Below are 7,385 nucleotides of genomic sequence, written 5' to 3'. Positions count from 1 at the left end.
CTCTCTCCTTCCCTCCCTCCCTCCCTCAGCAGGTTTTCCCTCAGCTTTCTCCAAATCATGCCTCTGCTCCTTGAAAGACGGAAGCATTTCCATCCTGTTGCTCTCTTCTGAAATCTCTCTTAATCCCATTTAGGAACTCTCTCTTCCAGACTTCTGGCTTGTTGCCCATTGCTGATCAAGTTAAAAAATAATTAATGGATGAAGAAATGTTTAAAACAAATGAAGAGGGTCAAGAGGTTACTGAAGTACATGTCCACAGTCAGTACTCGGTTGACCAAAGGTAGGTTAAAAAGAAAAAAGGGAAAAGGGAAATGAAATGATCCATTTTTAAAGAAAAGTCAGGATTCTTTCCAATCAGTTAGGGTTTTTTTTTTCCTGGTTAGCCTCCTAAGAGGCTATATGTTCTTGCATAAACTAAGCTGTGATCTAATTGTGATTGCAAAATGCCCACTCAAATGAAAAACCTAAAATAGCTGAGTGGGTTATTTTCTGTGTTGTCTCACAATCATTCTCAAAATATGCACAGATCTACTAACAAATTGTTCATTTGCTCATTTTCTCCTCCTGTTCCCCAAGCCCCATGGAATCTTCTGATCAAAAGTGGAAATCTGAACTTTCCACTACTACAATGCAGGTTGGAAGTCTACAGGAAGAAGATTTCTTCCTTAGTCTTCCCTGAAAGTAAATTCTGTTGGACTGAGAAACTATACATTGTAATAAAATATTATTATATATCTGAGGTGGTTATTATCTGTCTTAGATGAGTTTTAGCTTTGAAGTGCTGTTCATTCTTTTTGCCCTTCCAAACAAAATCAAATAATTTGGAATTGAAAAAAAATAGCAACCAAAACAAAGAAACAGAAACAAAACTGGGATTCCCAACAGTTACTTTTTTGCACAGAAACAAACTTTTACATAATCCAGGTCTGCTTAAATTGACAAATTGACCTTGTTGTCTAAATAATCTGTCCCAAGGCCAACAAGAATCTTCTACGCATTAATTAAAGTAACCTCAATGGGTTGTGAAAGGCCTTATTACCTAAATGTATACCCTAATGCAATCCATTTCAGTGCATTTTCTCAAAAAAAAAAAAAAAAAAAGCAAAAACCTCAAATTGGGTGATTCTCATTTCAGCTATCATTGGATTCACCCATACCCAGCATTAAAATATGACCCCAGCTAGATAATCTGAATACAATAACTCATAAGTCTTCCTGTTAGCAAGGAGATCTGCTGATCTTTTCCCTCCTAGAAACTGCTTGGATCCCACTCCCCATGACTAGAAACTAAGCATAATAAGGGTGTTAAGAGTGGGCAGAAAAATATATTTATTTTTGTTTTAAGTGGGATGGGGTTAATGGGATGGGGGATATTTATTTATTTATTTATTTATTTATTTATTATTTGTTTGTTTGTTTGTTTGTCTGTCTGTCAACAAGTGCAGGGAAACAGATAACAGTATAGACATAGACATGGACAGATAAAAAAATTGGCACAAATAAAAGGATATAAATAGGCAAAATGTAGGCATAAACACATAGAGTGATTACATATAAATGGGGACAGTAGGACAGAGATGGTAGGCACGCTAGTGCTCTTATGCACGCCCCCTTAGGGACCTCTTAAGAAACATGAAATGTCCATGGTAGACAGTTTAAGGTAAAAGATATGGGGATTAGTGAGACTAACAACAGGATCAGGAAATTTTTGTTTCACTAAGACTTGTATCAGCCCAAGACAGAATAGCTATGCTTTATTTCTTATTTCTCCCATTACAAGATTGGGAGAAAGAACAATAGGTGATCTTCATAATTATTGTATTGCATTTTTATTCTCTTTGGTTTCATTGTACACCACCCAGACAGAGGTGGTATTCAGCCAGTTCGTACCAGTTCAGGTGAACCGGTAGTGGAAATTGCCGGTGGGCCTGCCCACCTTCCCCGGCTCTATGCCATCCTATTTAGGGACGTTTTCAAGGCCGGGCATATGCGCAAAAGGCATACGTGCGGGGTGAACCGGTGGTAAGAATATTGGAAACCCACCACTGCACCAAGAATCAGTCAATCTGAAGTCAGGTGGTACCCAAATTGACTAAATCAAATTAAATTCAGATTTATGCAGTATGCTGAAGGCTGTACTGATGTGGTCAGAAAAAAGGTGGAAGAATCAAAGCTCAACACAATAAGCTAATGCAGAGTTAAGTACTCATGACATAGTATACCTGGCAGTGAAAACTAGAGGATAGGGGTAAATAGATACCATCATTTGCTCAATGGTTAACAATGTTGAGCCTGGCAGCTGGAAAACTGACAGCCTAGGGTTCAAGGCCCGAGTGTTACACAATGGTGTGAACTCCCTATCATCTGTTTCTATGTCCCAAAGATGCTTTCTCAGGAGGCAACTGGACTTTCTTGTTTTTTTCTTCTTTGAAGATATTTCACTTCTCTTCCAAGAAGCTTCTTCAGCTCTGTCAGAATAGTGGGGAATAGAAGGATTTATATTGCTTGCCGACAGCTGGTCATTTGCAATCTTTTAGAAGGTCGTTGAAGCACTTGGAGGTTTATCTGTGTCCTCAGAGTCACCTGAGTAGTGCTCCTGGTTCCTGTAGTCTGCAATTTTTTGCTGTGGAAATCCATTCCTACTCCCACATCATTCAAAGGTTGTTCATCCCAAATTGTATAGCTAAAAGTCTGTAGAGGTTCTTTGCTAGGAAGGTAACAGCGTTCCATACACCTTTGGCACATGACCACAGAAAATATCTTTGGACAATGCTGACTCCCTCAGCCAAGAAATGGAGATAAGCATTGCAACCTAGAGTCAGACATGACTGGACAGGGAAACCTTAACTTTTTATTATTAATTCCCCATGAAGCGTATTAGTCTTTTCCTTGCATAGGAAAACTTATTCTTTTTATATTTCTTTGTAACTTAGGAGAACCAATAGTTATACTGAATCTAAAGTCAATTAGGGGCAGGAACCATGTGTTGTTACATGTTTCAAAGGCATTTTTAGAGACCTGTATTTCATTATGCCTCTGCTCATTTAATAAGAACTCTGCCAGCCAGGGTTTAAAGGAGGTCTATGGCTCCTAGTTAATAAATAAGAAAATGGCAGCGGGAAGATAATACAGTGCAAAAGACAACCACAACCAAACAAGCCGGAGGACCAACTGGCTTGATAACTTCATTAATGCGGGAGTTGCGAAGTGTCATTTAAAGACACTCCTTTATGTATGGTGCGGTAAAGGTGAAATGAAAGGGTTAGTTATCATCAAGATTTAGCTGCAATTACTTTATAATTGGGTAAATGCTATACTTTGATACCAATTGTATGCTTTAATCAGTGTACTGTAATCCAGTCATTATAACTTTAAAGAAAGAGCACCTGGGGGCTCAAATTAAGATGTTAAGAGTTTGTTTTACGACGTGGTGGTTAAGCTGGTGCATTATATCTTTTGAAAGTGGTGGGCTGTTACACTCAGGAGCTGGTGGCATATAGGAGTAATTCCTCTTCCCTGCTGACAGGAAGCATGGTCTGAAGCTGGCCTGCTTTCTCGAGATGAAAAAACTGACAGACTCGCCACGTTCACAAGGGGGATGTGTGATGTTTTTGAGGTTGGCTTTTCTCTAAGATCTGCTGACAGGATTTTACAAGATGAAAGAGGAGTGGAAGATGCACTCTTTTGGGAAATAAGGTGCTGCTACAGGAAATCAGGATCACTGGCTCTAAACTCAAGACAGCCAGGGTTATTGTGTTGCCCTGGCACAGCATTTTACTTCCAACTGCAAATTTTTGTGCAGTGCATACCAAAGTGCAGATCATCACAAGGCTGAAGCTTGGTATCTGTGATTTATTGTACACTACCTGTTCTCGTGTCAGGCACTGCCAGACTGTGAAGTATGATGTTGATGATGATGGATTGATGTTAGAAAATTGTCAAAATTTGATTTGATAATCCCAACTATTTATGCTTTATTTTTTTAAAAAAATCAACCACTTGACTATGATGTTGTGAGTCAGGTAAACCATGCCAATCTCACTACCCATGATTGGGTCATGGATTATTATGTTTTCACTACTGCCCATCTCTCTGGATGAAAACAAATCATTTACTGAAACATTCTCTGTGGTCAATTCTTTTTATCATTTCACATCATACAGATAGATGAATGGCAAACAGGGTTTGTTGATGGAGGTAAGTTGTAGTTAGTATTAGTAATAAAATTCAGGCAATATGGAAGTGCTAATTTTTCTATGTTTTTGGACAAACAACCCAACTGATTGCTCCCTGGCCAACTTTTCTTCTAAAATCATGCCTGAATGGTGCCTGGTCATTTATTTTAATATTTATTTATACTCAAATATAGAAAATTGTAAGGGATGCGGTGGCTCAGTGGCTAAGATGCTGAGCTTGTCAATCAGAAGGTTGGCAATTCAGTGGTTCAAATCCCTAGTGCTACGTAACAGGGTGAGCTCCTGTTACTTGTCCCAGCTTCGGCCAACCTAGCAGTTCGAAAGCACGTAAAAAATGCAAGTAGAAAAATAGGGGCCACTTTTGGTGGGAAGGTAACAGCGTTCCATGCATCTTTGGCGTTTAGTCATGCCGGCCACATAACCACAGAGACGTCTTCGGACAGTGCTGGCTCTTCAGCTTAGAAACAGAGATGAGCACTGCCCCCTAGAGCCAGGAACGATTAGCACGTGTGGGGGAACCTTTATCTTTACCTATAGAAAATTAGAAAACAGGAAAAATAATAAATATACCAGTCATACTAGGTGCTATCACTGGAATAATATAAAATTCTATAAATGGTCTCCTTAAACAACTATGCTTTAACTGCTTTTTGGAATCATATTAGAGAGGGAGTGTCCCAATGTCCAAGGGTAGGTTGTTTTGCAGGAAAGATGTTGGAGATTAAAGTGTTCTCTATATTGGTGCATATCACTGTTTTGAGACTTAACAACTTCAAGGTGAGTTGTCAAATTCTTATAGTCATAGAGCAATGACATGTTGACATTACTCATCTGTGAGAACATCCCGGTCTCATTCTAGATAGTACTCCTTCACTTCTTGTTCTTCAGTTGTGATTAGATGAGAACTTCCTATTGGAGTTGTGTTTTCTTAACCCAACTGAGGGACAACAAGGAATTTCACTACCTCTGAGGTTGTTAAAATCAGGAGCTAATTTCTAGTTCTTTAGGAGAGAGTTTGGAGGTTTTAAGAAATGTGATGAGTCAAAGAAGAGTAAAAACTAATCAGCAAGCAAACTTGTTTAAATAGACCATAATGTGAGCCACTCTTATTGCTAAGGGATAGTGCTGATCTTACTTCCTGTGTCGATGAGAGTTTTCTCCTTTGATAATTATGGCTTTATCATTCCTGTAGAAGAGAATATTATGTAGTTTGGGGATGAACTGTGGAGTTCTTGGTGCTCTCTGAGTTTGTTTGTTTGCTTTCAGACATTTCATTACCCAACTAGGTACAACATTAATGAATCTGCAAGCAACAAGAACTCTCTGAGCTTGTTTTCTTGCAGATATTTCATTACCCAAACTAGATATCACCATCAGTGCCAGTAAGGAGTGGGGTTTGCTCTCTGTTTATATTCTAGTGTCTTGCCCTGCCAGGGTTGGTGGGCGTGGTCTGAGAGGTTCTGTGGTTGGGCTGTTTACTGTTAGTTTGTTTGGTAGTTTGTTGGTATTGTTTACTTGATTGTTGAACCAATGTTAATCTTGGAGTTAATCTATGCTCATCTGCATGCTGATTGCTGGTGGGAAGGTATTTTAGTCTTTTTGTTCTCTTTTTGGCTTGTTGATTGTCTCTTCTGCATAGCATATAGATATTGTTGACATCTATGTCAATTGATGGCTAACTTGTCACTGGATAACTAAGTATTGGTTTGTTTGCACTTATTTGCCTTCCAGTATTGGTATCCAGTATTTCATAACTCTTCTACTAAAGTTACCCCGAACCCCCACCCCCACCCCATCCTTGCAAAGCTGTAAGAAAGATTATAGTTCTAATTCTGAAATGACAGATATCTGGATAATTGTATCTTGAACAGGGAACATTTTGATCTTCAGTGAAACAAATTTCAATGACAGAAAAACTCTAAAGGGGAGAGGGAAAAGAGGAGGAGGGTGAGGAGGAGGAGGAGAATTATTCCTGTGATAGTTTGTTAGAGAATCCATCATTTGGCTGTATTGATTGGTGCCTACCGTAGGTACTCCAGGGTCCTCAGAAGTGTTTATGATATTTTACGCCACATTAACTGTTGAGATGATATGCTATGACAGCTCTGGGGAAAAAAAAATGTAACTCTGAGTTCTAAATTGCTCCAATTATCCCTTTAGCATAACAGTTGCCTTCCGAGGGTCAGAGTCGAACATTCTAAGAAAGGACCGGGCAGGAGGAGAGAAAGTCAATTTTTCTCAACCTCTCATCATCTCTCTTTCCTCCTCCCTCCCAGGCTCATCCCTGCTTTCCTTCACTGTAGCTTTTTATAAGCCTTAACATACGGCCTTTGTTTCGATAGGCCTTAAAATTGCATCAAGGTCATTTTTAATAATTGTCAATAGTCCCAGGACAGGGGTCAGATTTATCGACAACTTTGATGAAGGGTTTAGGGAGTGGTAAGTAGCGCAGAGCCCCTTGCCTGAGAGAAGCTGATCCACTGAGAAACAGATCATTATTGATATTAGTAAATTGGTATTGATAGAAATTTGATGAGTATTGCGCATCCAGATCGCTGCACAGTATGCTAATGTCCGCAGATGCCTTCAGCTCAGGTTGTTGCAGAAAACCATTTATTGACAGCTCCCCATTCCATCCCCTGCCGCCTTCTTTCTTTGAAACAGAACAGCTTAGAAAGGAAAGGCAGAAAGCGAGAAGTTCATTTAAGGAGCCATTCTTGGCTAGAAGTGCAACTTGTCAATGGAATATCTTATAGTTTACTTATTGTCAATGTTATTTTAATGGCTAATAGAAATTTTGTACTAGTTTTGCAGATGAATAATAAATAATGGATGTACTGAAAATAACTATGAATAAATACCAGGAAAAAAATGATAATATCAAACGGTTTTTAGACTTGATCTGGGACTCTGAAAATAGTAGACATTCTTGCTGGTATTCCCAGTTTTGGAAGTGATTCAAAAAAGTAATATTTTTTCTTGGAGATTTATCCTTTTTAATTTAAAAAAAAATACAATCCCTTCATAGGTTGTCTCCATCTTTGATTCATTAAATGGGAAATATAGTTAAAAAAAAAAACTGTTGTCCCTAATCTGGTCCACAATAGTTACAGTGCAGCTCAGCTATTTTTGATTGCCTTCATCCTGACAGTCAATCCTTCAGAATTTCCTTAGAAGCTTCCAGCAACA

Source organism: Pituophis catenifer, unplaced genomic scaffold (assembly GCF_029215685.1).
Source record: "Pituophis catenifer annectens isolate HBS135680 unplaced genomic scaffold, rPitCat1.0.hap2 SCAF_3, whole genome shotgun sequence".
In the NCBI taxonomy this organism is placed as follows: domain Eukaryota; kingdom Metazoa; phylum Chordata; class Lepidosauria; order Squamata; family Colubridae; genus Pituophis; species Pituophis catenifer.
Note: the sequence above shows the minus strand (reverse complement) of the source record.